The 24,403-nt window shown below is 44.8% G+C and overlaps 1 pseudogene; it reads right to left on the bottom strand.

Moving 5' to 3' along the window:
• Positions 1-411: 411 nt before the first annotated feature.
• Positions 412-22,170, bottom strand: LOC130124392 (sodium- and chloride-dependent GABA transporter 2-like; annotated as a pseudogene).
• Positions 22,171-24,403: the final 2,233 nt, after the last annotated feature.

Here is a 24,403-nt window from a genome sequence, read left to right as displayed (position 1 = left end):
ATTGCCGTATTGACCATGTTTGGCTCTACATATGCATGTGAGCAGTCATTCTCGCATATGAGGAACATTAAGACCAACCTGCGCTCACGTTTAACTGATGGAAGCCTCAACGCCTGCATGAAGCTCAACCTCACCACGTATGAACCAGACTACAAGGCCATCAGCAAAACCATGCAGCACCAGAAGTCGCATTAAAAGTAAGACATATTTAATTTATTATACGTTAAACATACTATATGGCTCTCAATGAAATATATTTAGAAATATTTGGCTTTTATGGCTCTCCCAGTCAAAAAGGTTCCCGACCCCTGGTCTAACAGAAGCACCTGAACCGAAGGGAACCACAGCCAAACATTCAAACAAAGCCATTAAATTCAGACAAACTCTATTACATGCATAAAAATGAATTAGTTAGAATATGTAGATTCCTTCCTACATCATGCAGGAGAGAAAAATTTAATATGGGGAGCCATTTTACATTTTGTGATAAATTATTAAATTTTATTTCATGATAATGTTTTGCTCACCTCAGAAACCAGAGGCAACTGTATGAGGTAAGAGAATAACCAGATAAGGACAAATAGCTCATGTCGTCCTGGTGTACAGAACAGCTCAGGAAACAGGTCACGCAGATGTGATGTTCTGCCCCGAATATGTTTGTGTGCTGAAGAGACATTAAGTTGACTGTTCAAGTATGTTTTGTAGTGTTATATGCGCAAATGATTGGGGAACTTTTATTTTGAAACTGAGCTTTTATTTTTGAAACCACACAATAGAGGAAAAGCAGGAAGTAGCTGTTAGCTGTAAACTGTGAAAGGGCATAGTCGAATCGTCATGGTTTGTCAAGTGTAATCAAAAGGAATCTGCTGTGAATATCTTTCAGAAAGCAATGGCTGTAAATTTAAAATATTCCTTGCATGTTAGAGAACTGATATTAATGATTATTGTAGGTATTGTTTGTTTGTATGAAAATAATAGTTTAATACGTTGTATCTATGCAATACCATACTTACCTGCTACTTAGCTAGTCCTATAGTTGTCTATTAATGTCAGTCTTCATACTTAAGCTGTTGTATACTTACCCAAAAGTGCTGTTTGATGCTGGATCTGTTTTCATTCTGTATGGAAAATAGATGTTGTGTAGACATGTCTAGTCTTCTTAAAGTAAAATTGTCTACAATGTTAGTGCTAGGCTGTTCATATTTAGCCAACCTGTTGTTTACATAGCAGTCCTTTAAGTCTATTTTTGTATCTTTCTTTTTCTAGTTTTACTCTAATTTAATGTGCCATCTTGACTTACCTGATGTACGAAGTCAATAGAGGAGCAAGGACGCTCACTCTCCTGGCTCTTGGAAAGGAGTTTGGCTGTTTATTTATGTTAACACTTTGGAAGTTTAGAACATAAAGAGAACAGTACATGTGATAAAACACTCCACTATCACAAAATGAAAAAAAAATGACATCAGTAAACAGAAATTAGTGTAATGCACTTAAAAAATGATTGAATAAACATCTGATGAGCAATAAAAAAAATTTACTTGTGTGTCAACGCTCAGTAGAACAAACATGAGGAAAAAAGCAAACAGTCCAGAATTGAGGAAAAAGCATCGTAGCTGTTGCCTGAGGGTATGCTATGAACATACAACCATTTTCTACAGTATGGACATCAGACAGCTATGAGAATAGTAACTCTTCGCAAAAACAACAGCAAAAAAAACCCCAAACAAAACAAAACACAAAGAACAATTTATTATTTTGATAAAAATCACAAAGAACAATTTAGTCTTACTTGTAACAGTTGTTCATAAGCTCACTATAGCTGCCCGAGACAATAAGAGTTTCTGCTGCCAAGCTATTGGAGAAAATTATTTGAGATCCCGTCTCCATCCAGACATGCACCGTCACAAACACAAGGCATCACCGACATTAAGCCATTACTTCCTAAAGTGAAATTATTGGGTAAGAGTCTCTTGGCAAATTTTTTTCCGGGGGCGCTGGTGAGCAGTAACATGTGAGGACGTCTTTAGATTGAGCTCCTGATCAGGGCGAACTTTTCATTAATATTTTAACTTTTCAGACCAAACACAGATAAATTAGGTTTAACACACACGATACTTAACCGCTAGCACACCGGACTCACAACCCTGTACTTGCATATCGATCATCTCGAAGACGCGATGGGCAAAAACAAATCCAGCAGTGACCAGGCCGCTAAAGCCTCGGGCTCTGTGAAAGCCCCGGACGAGGAGTCTACAGACCTATCTGGGGTGATGGCTGCCATCGCGAGCAGTGAGAGCAAGATCTTGGCACGGATAGATTCATTCACAGAGGATCTGAATGCAAAAATAGACGCTATAAAGGCCGGCATGGCGAAACAAGAGACCCGTCTGAAAGACGTGGAGGACGGCCTGAACACATACTCAAGACAAGACCACGAAAATGGAGGAGGACATCGGCCAGCTAACATCTGAAGTCGCTATGCTACGCCAGAAGGTAGACGGTATGGAGGGGCGACAACGCCGGTGTAATGCACGCATTGTCGGGATAAAGGAGGGATTCGACACCATATATATGTGTATGGATGCTAATTATTATGAGACCCTTAACAGTGCTTTGGTGACGACTGCTAGGGCGACACCCAGGTCAGTGTCACTTACCTACAAAGGAACTGTATTATAACTGCTGTTATATGGGTGTAGATATATATTTTCCTTCCTTTTCTTTTTTTTTAATTTTAATTTTTTTTTAAATTTTTAATATGGGTGTTGATATATAGTTCTTAGGTATATAAATACTTTTTGGATTTAATATAATCTTAACAAGACCACTGTTCACCCTGGTTGGGGCTTGTTAGAGGGTTTTTATATGGTTATTTGCCAGGTTATACTAGAAATGGGGGGTGCGATCTCTAGGGAATTAGTAGATCAGCATGGGTTCTCAAGGCTCTGTTTTTGTTTTGTAGCTAGTAGGCAGGGACTTTTTATTTTATTTTCTCTTTTCATTTTTAGAAAAAATGTTTGACACTCAGAATACAGGTTATCTTCGTTTTTTGAGCTGGAATATAAAGGGAATTCACAATCCAGTAAAGCGTAGTAGGGTTTTTGTACATTTAAAATCTTTGAGAGCTGATGTCATGTTCTTACAGGAAACCCACCTTCGGTCAAGTGAACACACAAAACTAAAAAAAAGCTTGGATAGGACAAATTTTCTGTTCCAGGAATGAGAACAGAACGCGGGGCACGGCCATCTTGATCTGGAAGGGTATCCCATTCGTTCCACTACTGACTATTTCTGACCCCAGGGGAAGGTATGTGATAGTGACGGGTAACCTGTATGGTACACTTGTGGCACTGGCAATGTATATGGACTAAACTGGGATGAACCACTTTTTTTCTCTAGTTTCATAGCAGCCCTCCCAGACTTAAATAATTACCGATTAATATTGGGGGGAGATTTTAATTGTGTATTGCATCCATATTTGGACAGATCAAACCCAAGACCTAATAGTAAAGTTTCGAAGGCAGGTGCTGTTATCCATTCATTTATGGAATCCTACTCTCTTTTTGATCCCTGGAGAAGAAACAACCCAACTACTAAACAATACTCCTTTTTTTCCCCAGTGCACCATTCTTACTCAAGGATTGATTTTTTTCTCCTGGATAGTAGGGTCCTTCCTATGGTTAGGGGGAGCCAATATAATAGTATTGTTATTTCGGATCATAGTTGTGTACATCTAGATATAGGTTTCATAGACTGCCCTAAACCCCAACGCACCTGGCGATTTGATCCTCTATTACTGTCCAGGGACTCCTTTAAAAATTTTCTCTCCCAGCAGATAGATAGATATCTTTATGGAATTCAACCATACTTCAGATATGCCACTAACTATTGTTTGGGAGGCTCTCAAAGCCTACCTTAGAGGCCAAATAATCTCATACACAGCACATGAGAGAAAGAAACATAAACAACGTCTAACAGAACTGTCCCATAGTAAAGCGGAAGTGGACCGTTCATATGCCGATTCCCCAACACCTGAACTTTATAAGAAAAAATTATTATTAAAAACAGAATTCGACAATCTCTCCATTAAACAAACAGAACAATTATTCTTTAAATCAAAACAGACATTTTATGAGCATGGAGAGAAAGCTGGAAAACTATTAGCCCATCAGGTTAGACAGTCCATAGCCGCTAACACTATTTCTGAAATTTGCACAGCAGCTGGGGTAAAGACTGCCGACCCTGACACCATCAATAACCAGTTTAAACAATTTTATATTACCCTTTATAGTTCAAAACTGCCCAGCGACTTGTTGCATATTTTAACTTTTTTAGACGGTCTGACCACACCAAAAATTGCCCTTGAAGACAGAGCACAGATAGACAGAGAGATATCAACAGAGGAAGTGATACAAGCAATTAAATCCATGCAGAGTAACAAAGCACCAGGTCCGGATGGTTTCACAATTGAAATGTATAAAGAATTTGCTACCAAGCTGGCACCAATACTTAACCTGATGTATCAGGAAATTTTTAACCAACAGAAATTGCCCCAAACTATGATGCAGGCAATCATATCAGTGTTACTTAAAAAAGAAAAAGATCCCCTAATGTGTGGCTCCTACCGTCCTGTAAGCTTGTTGAATTGCGACTACAAAATCCTTACAAAAATCTTGGCCACCCGTATTGAAACTGTTGTCCCAACGGTTGTTAACCCTGATCAAACTGGTTTTATACCAGGCAGGCAGTCATTCTATAACATGCGCCGCCTATTTAATGTACTGTACACACCACATTCCGTAGAACAGACAGAAGTAGTGATTTCTTTAGATGCTGAGAAGGCATTTGACCGCATCGAATGGCAATGTCTATTTGCTGTTCTAGAAAGGTTTGGCTTTGGTTCCACATTCCTAGCATGGGTTAAAATATTGTATTGCTCACCGACAGCCGCAGTGCAGACGAATAATATTATTTCTGATTATTTTTCACTCCATAGGGGCTGCAGACAGGGCTGCAGCCTCTCTCCTTACTTGTTCGATTTGGCAATTGAGCCACTCGCTATAGCTCTTAGGGCAGAGGATGGCATTAAAGGTATCTCACGAGGTGGTAAATTGCATAAGGTATCACTTTATGCAGATGACCTGTTGTTATATATATCCAACCCAATAGAATCTATACCAAGACTATTACTTACTCTGGATAACTTTGGTCGCCTGTCAGGTTATAAGATAAACTATTCAAAGAGCTTGCTTTTTCCGATTAACCACACTGATAGAGACTACTCTAGCTTTCCATTCAAACTTGAACATAATGTATTTACATATTTAGGAATCAAAGTCACTCATACAATGGGGAGGTTATATAACCATAACTTTGAAACACTAATAGAACGAACAAAACCAGATTTTAAAAAGTGATCAGCGCTACCAATTTCACTAGCGGGCCGCATTAATATAGTTAAAATGACAGTCTTACCCTGATTTCTCTATCTTTTTCAAATGATTCCCATATTCATACCTAAGACAACTTTTAAACAATTAGATAGATTAATTTCATCATTCATCTGGAACAATTCAAACCCCAGGATGAAGAAAATATACTTGGAGGTCCCTAAGGAGACAGGGGGATTAGGTTTGCCTAACTTTATTTGTTACTACTGGGCTGCGAACATTGTAAAACTTTTACATTGGGCATTTACATATGAGAATCAACAGGGTGCAGATTGGGTTCACATGGAACTCTTATCCAATCCTTTACCGATATTCACCTCTCCACTACCACATAATCGTAACATACAAATAACAAACCCAGTGGTTAAAGCTTCACTTAGGATATGGCTCCAGTTTAGGAGGCATTTTGGATTAAAGCATGCTAGCGGTCTTTTTCCAGTAGCAAATAATCAATTCTTCTTGCCATCTGTGTTAGATAACACATTTCAACTTTGGCATAGAAATGGACTGGTTGTTTTTCTGTGATCTATTTAAAGATGGAACATTCGCCTCATTTGAAACACTTACCAAAGACCATAACATACCCAGATCCCATTTTTTTAGATACCTTCAAATCCGTAGTTTTGCCAAGAAAGTGTTTCCCTCATTTCCGTATCTGCCAACCAGGAGCCAATTAGATGTTATTCTAGAGAAGGATCCCTTTGGGAAAAAACGGGTCTCTATAATTTACACACTGATACAGGGATTGAAACAGATATCCTGGGACAAAACAAAAACTGCATGGGAGAGAGATTTGGGTGTAGAGCTTTCTGAAGAGGCATGGCGGGACAGCTTAACTCGTATTCATACGTCTTCATTGTGTATACGACATGGATTAATTCAGTTTAAGGTGCTTCACCGTCTTCACTACTCGGGGGACAAGCTTGCCATAATCTTTCCCACCACAGACCCTAGCTGTCCGAGGTGCAGTCATAGTCCAGCCTCGGTGGGACACATGTTCTGGGCATGCCCCTCCCTCAACAGTTATTGGGGACAGATATTTAATGTATTCTCACATATCTGTAAACAGACCATAAACCCTGATTTTCACACAGCCGTCTTTGGCATACCACCCACTAACTGTAAGGTCACAACTTTGCAGGCAAATGTTCTAGCATTTGCCTCATTACTAGCACGCAGACTTATCCTATTTAACTGGAAGTCAAATAAAGCGCCATCATTTTTGCAGTGGTTGAGGGAGGTGCTGTCCTTTCTACCTTTAGAAAAGCTCCGATATAAAATATGTAAAACCCGCAAAAACTTTACTTTGACCGGGAGTCCTTTCATAGACTTTATTGAAGGGTTTCCCTTTTATTGAATGTACTTTTTATTTACCTGGTTGTAACGAAAATACTTATAGATATATGTGTACAACTTTATATTGTCTTCAAAAATATGGTTATTATGTGGAATTGGAATAAGAAATCCCTGCGTAGTCCTTTTTTTTTTTAGCCTTGGGGGGGAGGGGGGATTCCTGCATGTTTATTTTTGTTGTTGTTGTTGTTCGTGTGCTTTGTATACCTGTTCCAAAAAAACTTGAAAATTGGAAAATAAAGTTTAAAAAAAAAAGAGTCTCTTGTCAGCAACAGGGTAGATTTTAAAAGGGAACTATGGAAATGTCTAGAAAGAACTAGTGTGATAAAAATGTCTTTTGTCAAATTGGGCTGATTTTACTACTTTTATCAATCCCCGTGGGACAATTCTTTCTCTGCATTTAACCCATCCTAGCTGTGTAGCTAGGAGCCACCGTGCTGCACCCAGGGACCAACTCCAGTTCACCTCCATGGCACAGACAGGAGTATAAACCCTAACTAACATACATGTCTTTTTGATGGTGGGGGAAACCGGAACACCCAGAGAAAACCCACCACAGACACGGGAAGAACATGTAAACTCCACAGACAGGATGACCTGGGATGCCCCCCCCCCCAGGGTTGGACAACCCTGGGGTTTGAACCCAGGACCGTCTTGCTGTGAGGCAACAGCGCTAACCACTGGGTCAATGTGCCACCCAGTGGTTTGTTGTGGGATTTTCCATCTCCTCACATTCAAAAAGGAGAGTTCTGTATTTGCAAAATTAAATATCTCTCCTATAGCAATGAACAGCCACAACATGATTAAGCTCTCGTTATAAATTTGGGGGCACTAACTATGACGTGCATACACCCTGTCCCTCTCCCACCTCCTCCCCCAGAGCCTCTGCTCAGGGGGATAACCTGAGTCTGAGTGACCACCTGCTGAGAGCTGTACTCAACGTGCTCAGGAGAGAGGTTTCTGAACATGGCTGTCACCTGCAGCAGTATTTCAACTCTTTGTCATGTACACCAATTTGGGCCTGGCAGAAAAGACTCAGCTCCTAAAACTGAGTGTCCCCACCACCTTTATGTTGGTGGCTCTGGATGAGGGCCCTGGGCCTCCCGTTAAGTACCAGTATGTTGAGCTGGGCAAGCTGTATACTGTGGTCTCTCTTAGCTGCTGAACTGCTGCAATGTCTCTCACACATGCAATCGTCCATCAATGGTAACCCTTCTCATTCCAACCCCTATAGAGTTTTAAGTTTGGATTTAAAGGATTCAAACGACTCTGATTGTCTGATGGCAGCAGGCAGGTTATTCCACAAGAACAGGGCTTGATAGGAAAAGGGACTTCTTTTCAAGTCTGTGAATGTTCTCATTCATCCAAGTCATGGTTATCCAAAGGAGTTGAATCAAGTGCAAATGGTTATACCAAGTCCAGTTGCACTTGATTCAATTCCTTTGGATGACTTCTTTTCAACTTTGGGTACACACAGGAGCCCTGTATTTTGAGAGCGAAGAGCTCGAGATGGAATGTAGGTTTAAGGAGATCAGACAGGTAAGATGGGGCAAGCTCATTTAGGATTTTATAAGTCAGCAGAAGCACCTTGTATTCTGATCTAACATGGATAGGAAGCCATGAAGGGAGGCAAGAATTGGTGTAATATGGTCAAATTTCCTAGATTTAGTTAGGATTCTACCAGCAGCATTATTAACCATCTGAAGACTTTTAGTACTAGAATGTGGCAGACCTGAAAACAGAACATTACTGTAATCAAGTCTGGATGAAACAAATGCATGTATTAGAGTCTCTGTATCAGCCATGGAGAGAAAAGACCGAATTTTAGCTATGTTACGTAAGTGAAAAAAGGCAGTCTTGGTGGTTTCTTTAATGTGCTTATCAAAGGAAAGGCTGGGATCACATGTAACACCAAGATTTTTGGCTTCCACACTTTGTGAAACCACAGAGTTGTCAATTGTTATCGTTACTTAATCAAATTGGTGTCTGTGTCTAGCAGGGCCAATGACTAGCATCTCGGTTTTATCCGAATTTAAAAGCAAAAAGTTAAGTGACATCCAGTTTTTCACAGTAGCCAAACAGGCCTCTAAATTAGTCATTTGAGTATGATCATCAGCCCTTATAGGCACATACAGCTGAGTATCATCAGCATAACAATGGAAATTTATTCCATAACTGCATATAATTTGGCCAAGAGGTGTAATGTAAAGAGAGAAAAGTAGAGAGCCAAGAACTGAGCCCTCAGGCACACAATATTTAACGTCAGAAAAATTTGATATTGTGGGAGTGCAGGAATGAGGAGATGGAGAGATCGAGTTGAGCGAATTCTGTTAACTCGCCACACAAAACAACACCGACACAGCACAATCTCTCGTGGCAACAAGCTAACAGCTAGGCCGTCGAAAACATGGCTCCACCTCCTGGGGAACTCTAAACAGTGCCTACGTCAGAACTCTGAACGTCTTCCTTAAAGGAGCAGCAGCCCCTGGTGAATCTATCCTCCATCGTGTATCACCAAAATATATTACTATAGCAGACAAAATGTGTTCTTCCAGATAAGTAGGACTTAAGCCAAGAGAGAGCAAAGCCAGAGACATCGAAATTACAATTTAATCTATCTAATAGCATACAGTGATCAAGGGTGTCAAAGGCTGCACTGAGGTCCAGTAGTAGAAGCACCGAAGTGGAATCAGAGTCTATAGCCAGTAAAAGATCGTTCACCACTCTTGTCAGAGCAATTTCAGTGGAGTGACAGGGTCTGAAAGCTGATTGAAAAGGTTCATATAGATGGTTTTCTTTTATATGGGTTGAAAATTGTTGATACACAGCTCTCTCTAGTACTTTAGAAAAGAATGGAAGATTAGAGACTGGCTGATAGTTATTAAGAGACCCTGGATCGAGGTGTTTTTTTAAGTAGAGGTTTAACCACAGCTGTCTTAAAACTGCTGGGAACAATGCCAGTAATAAGTGATAGATGAACAGTGTCTAGCACTGTAGGTCCCAGAAAAGGTCAGAGGTCTTTAAAAAGTGTTGCTGGTAAGGGGTCAAGCAGGCAAGCAGTTGGTTTAGAAGCTGACATGAACTTAGTCAAAGTATCGAGAGATAGTCTCAGAAGCTGTAATAACTGGGACTGTCAGTGACTCATTGTATAGATATGAATTTGGTAAGACAGGATCTGCAGGAGTAGCTGGAGTTGAAGAACTAATTTTGTTTAAGATCTCATCAACCTTATTGCAGAAAAAATCTAGAAATTCATGGGCCGTGAATGGTGAGCAGCTAATAGGCGGCTGCTTTTTAGTAAGTTTAGATACAGTGTCAAAGAGAAATCTGGGGTTATGTTTATTAATATTGATTAAGTGAGAGAGATTCACTGTTATTGCAGCAGATAAAGCACACTTGTATTTCAATAAACACTCATGTCATGATAGGTAAAACATTTCCAATTTGGATTTGCACCATTTACGTTCCAGTCTCCTGCAGGTCTGCTTAAGAGCACGTGTTTCATCATTAAACCAGGGTGTAGGCCTCTTTAGTCACCTAGCTCTGGTAGTGAGAGGTGCATCTCAATCAAGGAGACTAGAGAGGGCCACATTTAAGTCAGTAGTGACATTTTCAACAGAGTCAGTTACCACAGTGAAAGGAGCCAAGACTTCAGGCAGGTGCTGGCCAAATGCAGCTACAGTGGAGGGACCAATGTGGCGAGTGGCAATAACATCTGTGTTGACATTAACTGGACAGGCCAATACTGCTTCAAATTTGATGAGAAAATGATCTGACACAGCAGATGTGGTTGGCAAGACATTCAGATCAGAAACAGCTATCCCTTTAGATAAAACCAAATCAAGGGTGTTACCACTGCAATGAGTCAACTCTCAAACAAACTGAGTGAACCCAAAAGTATCAACTAGTGCCAGAAAGGCTTTACTTAAGAGGATCAGCAGCCTTATTCAGATGAATATTGACATCACCAAGAATTAGAATCTCATCAGAGTGAGTAACACAACCAAAATCCATTGTTGACCTCATAACTGCCTTATAAATGTCAAGTAATGACCGTTTATCTGCCCCCCAGTCGCAGCCAGCCACAGTTCGTAATAAATTTATGACTTTATTTGCATTTTGTTTCCAGGTGTTTAAGATGCTCTCCATGTATATTTGCTATCTAGCCGTAGGCCCAGGTACTTAAATTCAGCCATCCTCTCCAACGGCTGATCATATAATGTTAACTTCTCAGCATCAATCTTGCACTTATTTGTAAACATCATATAACAAGACTTGCTTGTTGATCATTTGAACCCCGACTCATATGACCACTTCTCCACTTTCTCTATTGCGTTCCCTGTATTCTTTAACACATATGGTATATTCCTTCTCCTCATCCATATGGCCCCATTGTCTGCATATAGTGCTGATTTGACACATCCATCTAGATTTGTGAATATATCATTAATCATTATGTTGAACAATAGAGTGCTGATTGCACTCCCCTGGGGAATATAATTTTCTATTCCATAATGCTTAGATACATCTGGTCCAACCTTGACTTTAAGTTTCCTGCCTGTTAAAAAGTCCATAATCCAATTATACAGCCTCCCTCCAATACCCATTTTACTTAATTTGATAAGCAACCCTTCCCTCCATATAGAATCATATGCCTTTTCAATGTCAAAATATACTATTGTCATCAACTCTTTCATCTTCAGCGTCTTCTCCACCTCATTACTTACTCTAACAAGAGCATCTATTGTGGATCGTCCTTTTCCTTTTCGAAATCCACTCTGAAAGTTACTCAGTAACCCCTCACTCCCATCCGATCCAGCAACTACCGAAAAACAGCCCGCTAGCGGACGTGATTGAAGCCCCTTTCGTTAGCGGCTAATGAAAATGTAGCGCAGCCCAGTATACACTCACTGGCCACTTTATTAGGTACACCTTGCTAGTACCGGGTTGGACCCCCTCTTACCTTCAGAACTGCCTTAATCCTTCGTGGCATAGATTCAACAAGGTACTGGAAACGTTCCTCAGAGAGTTTGGTCCATATTGACATGATAGCATCACGCAGTTGCTGCAGATTTGTCGGCTGCACATCCATGATGCGAATCTCCCGGTCCACCACATCCCAAAGGTGCTCTATTGGATTGAGATCTGGTGACTGTGGAGGCCATTTGAGTACAGTGAACTCATTGTCATGTTCAAGAAACCAGTCTGAGATGATTCGAGCTTTATGACATGGCGCGTTATCCTGCTGGAAGTAGCCTCAGAAGATGGGAACACTGTGGTCATAAAGGGATGGACATGGTCAGCAACAATACTCAGGTAGGCTGTGGCGTTGACACGATGCTCAATTGGTACTAAGGGGCCCAAAGTGTGCCAAGAAAATATCCCCCACACCATTACACCACCACCACCAGCCTGAACCGTTGATACAAGGCAGGATGGATCCATGCTTTCATGTTGTTGACGCCAAATTCTGACCCTACCATCCGAATGTTGCAGCAGAAATCGAGACTCATCAGACCAGGCAACGTTTTTCCAATCTTCTATTGTCCAATTTTGGTGAGCCTGTGCGAATTGTAGCCTCAGTTTCCTGTTCTTAGCTGACAGGAGTGGCACCCGGTGTGGTCTTCTGCTGCTGTAGCCCATCTGCCTCAAGGTTCGACGTGTTGTGCGTTCAGAGATGCTCTTCTGCATACCTCGGTTATAATGAGTGGTTATTTGAGTTACTGTTGCCTTTCTATCAGCTCGAACCAGTATGGCCATTCTCCTCTGACCTCTGGCATCAACAAGGCATTTTCGCCCACAGAACTGCCGCTCACTGGATATTTTCTCTTTTTCGGACCATTCTCTGTAAACCCTAGAGATGGTTGTGCGTGAAAATCCTAGTAGATCAGCAGTTTCTGAAATACTCAGACCAGCCCGTCTGGCACCAACAACCATGCCACGTTCAAAGTCACTTAAAACACCTTTCTTCCCCATTCTGATGCTCGGTTTGAACTGCAGCAGATCGTCTTGACCATGTCTACATGCCTAAATGCATTGAGTTGCTGCCATGTGATTGGCTGATTAGAAATTTGCGTTAACGAGCAGTTGGACAGGTGTGCCTAATAAAGTGGCCGGTGAGTGTATATCCACTTAGTGACAGTCGCAGCATGGACATAACAGTCTCTGGTAAACACGCTGAATCCACCTGAACTTTAACAGTCCGATCTTACTCATGTGATCACGACACAGTTCGGGCGCCATTTGTAGAGATCGGGGTGATCTCCGCGGAGACATTACAGTGGAATGGATGAACACCCGACAAAACTTTTCATATTTTTATTGACGACAGAAGTTGTTGTGATACAGGTCATGGTTTCAGCACCGAAAAGGGGATTATGACCAAACTTGGTGACGACGGTTCGCACGAGCGTCCCGCAACGGAAGTATTACGTCACAAAATGGACGCCTAGGCAGCGATCATTACATAACCCCTGACTTTGATTCTGTCTTTTCTGCTATATTAGGCGATTTTCCATAGGAAGAACTACACGAACTCCTGGGCTGGCGCAAACTACAAGTGGAACTACCCCGTAGTCGGCCCTCTCGAGTGTCACAAGTGTTTCCACAGCGATGTAGGAACCACCGGGCTCATGAGTTGACGTCAACATTTTGCGACAGCTTTCACCGCGACGTAATTACAGCGCGCCCTGGTGCCTACGACAACAACAGATCAACTGCAGTAGCTTCTTTATTTTCTCCCGGCACTGCTTGGCTGTATGATGTATCCCGACAGTCAGGGGAGACAGGGTAGGCAGTGCCTCACACAGGCTAATAATAAAAAAAAAGAAATATGATAGTTAAAAAAAATTAACTTTAATTTGTTAAGATTGTTGTAAAAAATAATTAAAAATCATGTAAAACTTGTTCTAGCAATAAAAGGCATGCCCTATTCAGGATGGCTTGCTCCCAAAGCTAGCATTCGTGAATGCAGGCTGCCGAAGCAGAGTCTGCTTGCGCCTCTCTGGCGTGTGGAATGAAAGCAAATGGTTTCGTAGTTTTGCGCATGCGTAGTCTGTTCTTACAGTGTCAACGATGAGGCACATCGCTAACCTGCCTCGCGTTTTGTGAACGGATGTGTTTTGACTCCCTCCCACCCTCTGGCTTGCCGTCTTCTGCTGTTCGCGCGCGTAACGTTTTCGCTAGCTATTATTTCAGTCTAATTTCACCTGTCAAATTAATATTACTTAAAAATATTTTCAGCATTTACTTTTGAAGAAAAAAGGAATGTGATCGCAAATGGGAAGCCAACACCTGACCTGACGGAAATCACCCAAAAAAAAGGACAGAAGATAATACGGACTTTTCAAACGGAATGGTATTGTAACGTGCATGGATAAGTAGACACATTGGTCCTTGGCTACTAGGTCGGACCCTTTAGTCGACTGGCTAACGTTGTCGCTTGCGGAGTGGGAGACACGGGTTCGCGTCCCGGCTGTGACGATTCCCGGGCTGCCCCCCCCCCCAATTCGCTACAGTATCAAAGAAGGACTGGCTTTGTGGCCAGGCTAGCAAGCTGTTCTGTTTCCCGTGTCTACTGTTCTCGACCAGTGACAGCGTGTGGGTGAAAGGGGGTTACTGCGACTTGAACAATTTACCAAGGGCTTTGCTGAAGCACGAAAATTCCACGTCCCATATACACTCTCAGACAGTGGTGAATCTAGAGATTTTTTCCTGGGGTGGCAAAGGGTTGGCAAGACTGTGTCCCAGAGGTGGCAGCTGCCACCCCTTGCCACCCTGTAGATCCGCGCCTGTGAGGGGGAGGGGGATTCTAAATCGGCGACTTCTGTTTGAGATGAGTTTGGTGTGGGTCTCATTGACCTTCACCATGCATGTACATAAAATATACTTTAAAAACATAATCTTATTTATAAATGGGGTGGCAACAGGGGTGGCAAGACTGTGTCCCCAGAGGTGGCAGCTGCCACCCCTTGCCACCCCGTAGATCCGCGCCTGCTCTCAGATAGCCTTGAAAACGCTTGGTAAGAGCCGCATAGACACAGGCTGAATGTTACTGCACATAATGAAAAAGTAAAGGCTGACAGGGAGATATTAAAAAGCCTCATTGACGCTACATGCTATCTTGCCAAACAAGAGTTGGCCTTTCGAGGGACAGATGAGAGTCAATCGTGGGAATTATGTTGAACTTTTACATTTGATGGCAGAAAAAGATGACAAATTAGCCACACATTTAAATTCTTCAACTGTATTTATGGGCACTTCGAATAGGATTCAGAATGACATTATCGAATCAATCAGTGAGGTTATAACGTTTCAAAGCGCTATGCGATTTGAGCACTGGCTGCTGCGTTAATTGACTATCTGTTGTGTCCAGCAAAACTCGGACCACGACTTTGAAACAAACTGTGTTTATTGCTACCACAGTACACGTTATATACACGTATAGTATCAACAACGTCTTGTCTTACTGCCGTAAACCGGCTGTCGTAAACCGGCTGTAGTAAAACTTAAAGCTGCAGTGTCCTAGACTACGGTCACACTGTTGTGACTTATACACAACACTATCATACGCATAAATATAGTTCACTGCCTACCCAGCCATGGACCTCACTGCACATTACTGTATCCCTAGCCCATCCAGGTGGCGAGAAATGTCAAGGTAAATATTCTTGTTTCTCCTCGAGGACTCGAACCCCCGTTGAACCTCGTCGGTGGCGTAGTAAGCCAACAAAGCCTGCACCTCCTCGTCTGTCCATTTTTCGGCTAATTCTCCGGCGCTTGCTACCACACACGTTGGTTGATGGCTTGTAAAAATGGCGCTTTTTGAACGCCGAAGTAGTAGGCTGGTTGCTTCCGACGTTCAACCAATCAGCGTCGAGCCCCGCCCAGCAGATTTTCAGGGCCGCTCAGAAGTACCTACCTCAGAGTAGGGACCACAGACGTTCCCGTGAAAGTCCAGGAAGGGTTCCGGTCAGGGGTCGTTCCTCTAGTGGAAACACGAGCAAAGCTGCCGGGCCCTAAGAGGTTCGGGTAGTTCCGCTGGTGGAAAATGACCTATTGGGTTCGACCTTGCGGCCCCGGTTAGCAGTCTTGCCATCGCGGTTTTAACGCCGGGTTTTGAAAGCAGAACGGGTCAGATTTGCGGAGTGACGTGACTTAAAACGACAGGTATGTTCTGATTGGTTGTCGCAACTTTTCAGTTAATTGCAAGAGCTGATACACAGTGCAACTCTGGTGAAACTCAATTGCATGGTACTAAGTTGCGTGAACAAGTGTCATGTGCCATCGGCCTTAGATCACAGGGTGCCGCAAAGCCTCGTGCTGTGGTATCTTTTATGACATTTGAACTCTCATGATCGATAGTAATTGGACCGCAGCCGTAACTAATAAATAGCCTGTCTTGTCCGTGTGATCAGCCTAGACCTGGTTGTAACTTCAAAAATGTCTATAATACAGTCAGCCTGTCCTGTCCAGGGTGTCCCCTCGCCTGCCGCCCAATGACTGCTGGGATAGGCTCCCGCATCCCCGCGACCCTGAGAGCAGGATAAGCGGTTTGGATAATGGATGGATGGACAGCTTGTACCTATTTTAAATGAGCAAAAAAATAAAATGAATTAAATTTAAAAAAGACAAATTTTCGTATAATGTATATGTATCCCCCCCCATTGTTTTGGCGGCCCCCTTCGCGTAGCCCCCCATGCGCTGCATGTGTTGCATACCCCCTTTTTGCACCTCTGCATACGGCCACTGTAAATGATGAGAAAATGAGTGTAACACTTTGATGAAGTCAACAAAGGCCTCTTCAGCAGTCATTCCAAAGGACGGTGCAGGCCAGCCATTACCTAAAAATGGTTGAAGCTACCTAAATAAGCTTTAATAATCACTTAAAAGGGAGAAAAACACTTTGTTAAGTTGCAAATTCATAAAAAAATAGTAAATTATTATGATAAAATATTTGGTGAATTTTAACCCTGCCTGCAACCACAAGACTAAATGACTGTGAGATTGGATATCGTTTCACAGCTTGCTGAATATATGACCACATAAAACAATCAAAAATCAGATTAAACAATTATGGATAGCCACAGATGCCTGAAAAGGAACATATCTCCCGAATTTTCGGGCGATAGTGGCTCGACGGTAAAGTAGGTCGTCTAGAAACTGGAGGGTTGCCAGTTTGATCTTCGGGTCCAAGTTTTACTACAGCCGGTTTACGGCAGTCGGTTTACGGCAGTGATACAAGACGTTGTTGATACTCTACTGTACGTGTATATAACGTTTACTGTGGCAGCAATAAACACAACTTGATTCAAAGTCGTGGTCCGAGTTTTGCTGGACACAACATTGGCGACGAAGATGGAGTTTTCACTCACGCCTCTCTCTCCCTTCCTGGCTCTACCCGTCGAACCACCGGTTCCTTGGACTCGCTGGCATGAATCGTTCGAGACATTCATCGCGGCTGCGGGTTTGGTGGACGCGGAAGACTCACGGCAGAGAGCCCTGCTGATACACAACTTGGGCAGCGAGGGTCAGCGGATCTTTAGGATGCTCGGATCCACTCCTACATACGCGGCTTGTGTTGCTAAGCTCGCTGGACATTTTGCCGCTCCACAGAGCATCATACTCCGGCGGATTGTTTTCCGTCAGCGCCAGCAGCGCGCGGGTGAGTCAGTACATCACTACATAGCTGACTTGAGGGGTCTGGCTAGCCTCTGTAAATTCGGGGCTCTGGAAGATGAACTAATAAGGGACCAGCTGGCAGAACACACCAATAACCATAAAGTCAGAGAGAAACTGCTCATGTCCCCTGATGATTTGACTCTGTCGAAGGCAGTGGAAATAGCATTCCAGGTGGAGTCTGCAGCTGGATAAGCATCTCAATTAGCATGTTCCCCACTATCCATGCTGGCAACACAGACTGTACAGCCCGCCTTGACTCCACCCGAACCCGAGGTGAGCAACGCAGAGGTGAATTTTGCTGGGCGCCAGAGAGCACCAACACGCACGGCATGTAGTAATTGCGGCTCTTCAAATCACCCCACCCGTAGCCCTACCTGCCCGGCCAAAGGACAGACATCTTCACGTTGCGGCAAGTTAAACCACTTTGCGAGGGTTTGTCGTTCCAACCCTGCTGCTTCCCCTCAAACGCAAAGTGTTTCCCGCCCACCGGCGCCAATGACCATCCATCCAGTAAGCTCCCAGGCCCGGCCCTTCAAGTGGTGCGCTGTGGAATTGGACGGGGTGTGTTTGCCGCTCCTGCTAGACACAGAGGCTTCAAAGACGTTACTGAACGTGTCCACAGTCCGACGGCTTTTTCCCCTGCGGCACATCAGGACTGATGCAGAGGACCTGTACGGCTATGCCAATTCCAAGATTGGTATGGTGGGTACCGTAGACTTTTCAGTTCGGCATGGGACCAAAGCCCTCACCTCATTCACTTTCCAGGTGTCCCATCATGGAGCTAACCTTATGGGTCTGGATTTGTTCTGTGATTTAGGGTTCTCTCTCATGGACAATGCTGGCTGTACCATCCTGGCTGTGGGCCTGTCATGGCAGCAGTGCTGGCCTTCTCTGTTCAGTGGCCTGGGCTGCCTAACTGCTTTTAACCACCAGCCCCTCCTGAATCCTGAGGTGCGCGCAGTCATCCAGCCTCTGCGCCACCTATCTCTTGCCCCGCGTGACGACTTAACTGCTGAACTGGGGAAGCTGCTAGACGCAGGCATAATCGAGCACGTGGACGCATCGCCCTGGATCTCCAACCTGGTGGTGGCAAAGAAAAAGTCAGGAGGGCTGCGTCCATGCATCGATCTCAGGTCAGTGAACAAGGCGGTGATTCCGGATAAGTACCCACTACCGACAGTAGAGGAGTTGACGGCCAAATTTCACGGCTCCTCCGTTTTCTCAAAACTCGACCTCCGCCAGGGCTACCTGCAGGTCCCACTACACCCAGACAGCCGTGACCTCACTGCCTTTGTGACACACACTGGGGTTTACCGCTACACACGTATGCCATTCGGCCTCAGCTCTGCCCCCAGTTGCTTTCAGAAACTTATGTCCACCATATTTGCCGGCATTCCTGGGGTGGTCATCTACCTGGATGACATTGTGGTGCACGGCCCGACTGCAGCCGTCCATGATGAGCGCCTCACTAGGGTGCTCAATGTCCTCGCCAGCCACAATCTCACGCTGAATGGCGAGAAGTGCACCTTCTCAGTACCCGCCATCGAGTTTGTGGGTTTCTGCCTGACTGCTGATGGCGTCAGCCCGCTCCTTTCTGATGTGGAGGCAATACAACGCCTCCCTGAACCCACATGCTCGACCCAGCTCGCTTCCTTCCTGGGTATGATGGCCTACTACTTGCGCTTCCTGCCTCAGTATTCTTCAACCACAACCCCACTACGGGAACTCCTAAAAAAGGATGCGGCCTGGACATGGACCCCGGCCTGTTCTGCAGCTGTGCGCCAGCTTAAGGTGAAACTTACATCTCCCCCAGTGCTGGCACATTTTGACATTAATAGCCCCACTATAGTGACCTGTGACGCCTCCAACACAGCAGTGGGCGCTGTGCTGTCCCAGCTCCAGCACGACATCGAGCGCCCTGTTGCATTCGCCTCTCGCTCACTCACTGCGGCTGAACAGAAATACTCCGTGGGGGAGCGGGAGGTATTGGCATGTGTGTGGGCGTGTGAGCGTTGGCACATGTACCTGTATGGGAGGCACTTCACGCTGCGGACTGACCACCAGGCCCTCACGTCCCTACTAGCTTCGTCGGGGTCAGGACACAAACCGCTGCGGGTCCACCTCTGGTCCGAGAGGCTCCAGCAGTACGACTTCTCTCCTCAGTTCACCCCAGGTCGGGATAACGTAGTGGCGGACCTTCTTTCCAGAGCTAGCCCTGGCCCCGCACCAGACCCAGGCCCAGACCTAACGGAGCCAGACCTCATTCAGATGTTGCACGCCCCACTCCAAGCTGCAGTTTCTCTCCAGGACCTCCAACTTGCCTCGGAGGCGGACCCCCTCCTCTCCCAACTGCGTACCTTCATCCGGGAGGGCTGGCCCCTGACGGTCCCTGAGGAGCTGATACCGTACAGGAGGGTCAGGGAGGAGCTGTCCTGTTGGCATGATGTCTGCGTGGCTCGGGGGCTCTGCACAGTGGTCCCTGTCAGCCTGTGGGCACGTATCCTGGCCATGGCCCACAAAGGTCATTTGGGCATTGTGAAGGTGAAGCAGCGTTGCAGGAGCCTTGTGTGGTGGCCGGGCATTGACAGGGACATCGAGGCCATGGTAAAAGATTGCACAGCCTGCCTGGTCAGTGGGAAGACCGGCCCGCCGGCCCCACCCCCACTACAACCAGTACACTGGCCTGCCACTGCCTGGGAGCACATCCAGGGGGATAACTGTGGGGCACTCCACGGTGTCCCGCATAGTCAGCGCTTCCTTGTGGTGGCATATGACCTCCACTCTAAGTGGCCGAAGTGATCACTGCAGGTTCGGTCACGTCCCAGGTGGTCACTGCCTTCCTCGCCTCTCTGTTCGCCAGATGGGGGATCCCTAACAGAATCACTACGGATAACGGCCCGCAGTTTAACTCAGCTGAGTTTGCAGCTTTCCTGGCAGACAAAGGGATCAACCACATTCGCACTGCCTTTTACCACCCAGAAGCCAATGGGGGTGTGGAAAGTTTCAACCAAAAACTAAAAAACGGCATCAGGGCACATCTGGCTGACGGTCTACCTTTCTCAGCTGCTTTACTTCACACCATGCTGCACTACCGGGCGACACCACACTCAACCACAGGCAGCTCACCAGCCCACCTCATGATAGGCCGGGAGCTCCAACTTCCTCTGGATCGCCTGCAAGCACAGCTGGCTACCGCACCTGCATCGGTAATGCCGGTCCAGCACAGCAGCAGGGTCGCTGGCCGTCAATGTCAGATGAAACAGCGGTTTGACAGGAGGAGTAAAGTGCGTGCGCCACAGTTCACAGTTCTGGACTGGGTCCGGGTCCGTCGGCCGCACCGGGGTCACAAATTGCTCTGCTTCTGGTCGGCACCACTGCAGGTCACCAGTCAGCTAGGTGCAGCGACATTCCGCCTCTCTGATGGGTCACGGTGGCATGCCAGCCGACTTCACGAGGTAACTCCACCTAACACCACACACCCCAATGCCTCGGAGAACTGGGGTTCCATGGCGGCAGACTGTGACTTTCCCATAGCACAGCCAGAACCTGCAGAGGGACACCCAGCTGAGGGTGAGGGCCCCGCAGCTGATCATGAGGCCCAGCCAGCTCGAGCTCAGGCTCGACCAGGCTATCTGAAAGACTATGTTACGGACTTCTGACGTTTAGGTTAGTTAGAGCGTGGCCTGTCACGTGGCAGAATAATCCACATGGCTACGCTGGTAACTGGTAGTCCACCCAGTTTACCTAGTTGTGATACAGTTCATTCATGTTCACTGTTCTGGTGATTTCTGTAGGGGGGGGGGATGTTGCGTATAAGCCAGAGGTAACACAGAGATTTGAACCGGCGATCCCCGTGTTGGTTGGCAATGGAATAGACCGCTATGCTACCCAGATGCCCAATTGTTTTTAATGTTGAAAATTTTTTCTTAAGGTGGATTCAGAATTTAGACAATGTATGTATTTGTAAACAGCGTACTGCAGGGTCAGCCAGGCGATCCAAGTCTGGATACAGGTAGAAGCAACCCCCCCCAAGCTCCAGGTAGAATCAATGCCCTCACCAGTAGTACCAGGAGAAATACACATGGAAAAAGGGCTGTGAAGTATGCTACCTAAACAGTAGTGGAATTAATTATTTTGATGTTAAATAATTCAACATTACATGCCGATTAAAGATTCTATGTAACATTTTGTGCAACTCTTTCATTTCTAATGTTACATGGATGAAAATGCATGATGACATATATAATACAGTAGATATGTTGTAGATTCCTATGTCTGGTCTATTTATGTTCCTATAGATAAAATATTACCACAGGACCTTTCCTGAGGATCTGACATCTTTCCATATACTACAGTAACAGAACACCCAGCAGGCCAGAAGACACAAGGCCAGGTCCCATCTTATGTTCCCCAGTTCCTCAATTCCTCCAGAAATGGCCAGCACATGGCGTTTGCGTTGTAGATGAATTTTAGATACAATGTGATATGATCTTCCTTAGTAGGGAAATATATATAATTAAGTGCTGGAGTAAAGCAACACTGTGTCAGACCCAAGTTCTAATACCATCTCAGTTCTCCAGAGTCTCAAGTTGAAGACATATACTTACTGCCAGAACTCAATAGCAGCTGAAGTAGTGTTGGCCAATGTGGTCTCATTTGGAGCCAATATTGTCTCATTTGGAGCCATACGAGGATCCCCACAATTGGCTGTTTTGTTTTTTTGTCAATTGAAATGAATAAGATGTCACAAGAGGAATCAAAGACCTTACAGAGCTAACTCTCTGCACTATTCATAGAAACATAAACCTACAGAAGCACCTTTGCATTTGTCAGGAAATGACTTAATCATAGCTACAAGAACTTTTCAAGCCTTTTATAACTATCATTGTACCTTCGAGAGTCCATTTCAATATTTTCAAGTGCTGGTAAATCAATGAGCATTTTTTTTCAAGCTCTTACCAATTTATGGTTGTTGTCACAGCCTCTCGCCCTTGACATCAAAGCGATCACCCTTGACACCTGCTACACCAGCTGACACCTGCTACACCAGCTGACACCTGCGACACCAGCTGACACCTGCTACACCAGCTGACACCTGCTGACCCCCCCTTCACCCCGGCACGCCAGCTAGCCATCAAGCAATCGCCCTCACCTTTAAAAAGCCTCCAGTCTTCGCTGGAACGTCGCCATTCATGGACTTCTGCCTGCCTGCCTACCTGCCACAGAGCCAACTCCTGCTCTACCCCCGAGATCGGTCACTTCAATAAAGACTTGATTCTTCCCTTACCTTGTTGTCCCGTCTGCTTTTGGGTTCTTTCCCGATACGTGACAGTTGTAATCTTATCTCAGGTAATTACGTAGCTTTACAATATCATGAGATGAGCAAATTTTACCTGTGTTCCAGCTATTTCACAGCTGGCCCAGGGGAGCCTCGCTCTAAAGGAGAAGACCAGGCAGAGGAGAGCTCAGGCTTCAATTATAACATAGCTAAAACCATACAGTCTGATCAGCAGCTGCTCATATCCAATCCCTAAAGGAATTACAAATACAGATTTAATGCTTTTTAAAATCATAACTTTATACATGTAGCATCCTCTTTTTTTGGACCCCCTCCCCCTCCATTCCCCCCCCAATTGTATCTGGCCAACTACCCCACTCTTCTGCTCCACTCCCTCTGCCGATCCAGGGAGGGCTACAGACTACCACGTGCCTCCTCTGATACATGTGGAGTCGCCAGCTGCTTATTTTCACCTGACAGTGAAGAGTTTTGCCAGGGGGATGTAGCATGTGGGAAGATCACGCTATTCCCTCCAGGTCCCCCTCCCCCCTGTACAGGTGCCCCAACCGACCAGAGGAGGCGCTAGTGCAGCGACCAGGACATATATCCACATCCGGCTTCCCACCCGCAGACACGGCCAATTGTATCTGTAGGGATGCCCAACCAAGCCGGAGGTAACACGGGGATTCGAACAGCCGATTCCCATGTTGATAGGCAACGGAATAGACCGCCATGCCACCCGTACATGTAGCATCTTTACCAATAGTCTCAATAGTGATTATGGCTTGCAGTCCAACACAAATCTGCTCACTTTGCGCCAGTGGACAAATTTTCCTCCAGCAGGTGACAGTCCCTTCCTGGGTGTACTGACCAATTGCAGATTCCAGCAGAAACAAAGGTATGCCACACACCAAAGCCAGCACCCCATATGGTATCAGAAATGCCCCTATGATAAAATATCAAGTTAAGCTAAGCTTAAAAAGCAAGCTAAAAAAAAAACAATATTTATAGCCTGTAGGTTGTAGCTGTTATTTTCAGAACGGACACCCTATAAACCCTAGAAAACCACAAAATCACTACATTACTTCCTTTATGAATTCGTATCATTTACTTCCTCCACTGTTATAGCAGAGGTACGGGAATCGCCACACATTGCCAAGACCAAGCTCACTTCCTGCAAACACTACAATATACTCTGTTTTACTGTACCACTGTCCTCTATCTTTAACTCTTCTCCTGTCTTTCCTTCTGTCTGTTCATCTTCAAAAGATATTTTTCTGCATATGCTGCTGCCACTCTTTTTGATATAAATCCCTGTATCCTGTTGCTTTTCTCCTGGTTCGTCCCCCTTAGTTGTATCCTGTTTACACTAAGCCATATTTAAATTGTTAATGCCTTGAGTTAATTTCTAAGACACACATGATCAATACAACAGTATTTGACTTTAAAGAGTCTAGCTTTTGACCTCAAGGTGTCCAAACATTTGTCTTTTAGAAACATATGTAAGCAGGTGTTCATGCCAATTAAACACTACACCAACTGCTATTTGCAAATAGGCTTTACCCTCTCTGACTGAAGGTTGTAGGAAATAAGCCTGTGAAGTGTTTGGAGTGAAAATCTACACATGCATTGCTCTTAATTG

This window comes from Lampris incognitus, chromosome 14 (genome assembly GCF_029633865.1).
Source record: "Lampris incognitus isolate fLamInc1 chromosome 14, fLamInc1.hap2, whole genome shotgun sequence".
Classification (NCBI taxonomy): domain Eukaryota; kingdom Metazoa; phylum Chordata; class Actinopteri; order Lampriformes; family Lampridae; genus Lampris; species Lampris incognitus.
This window is presented reverse-complemented; position numbering and strand designations above follow the sequence as displayed.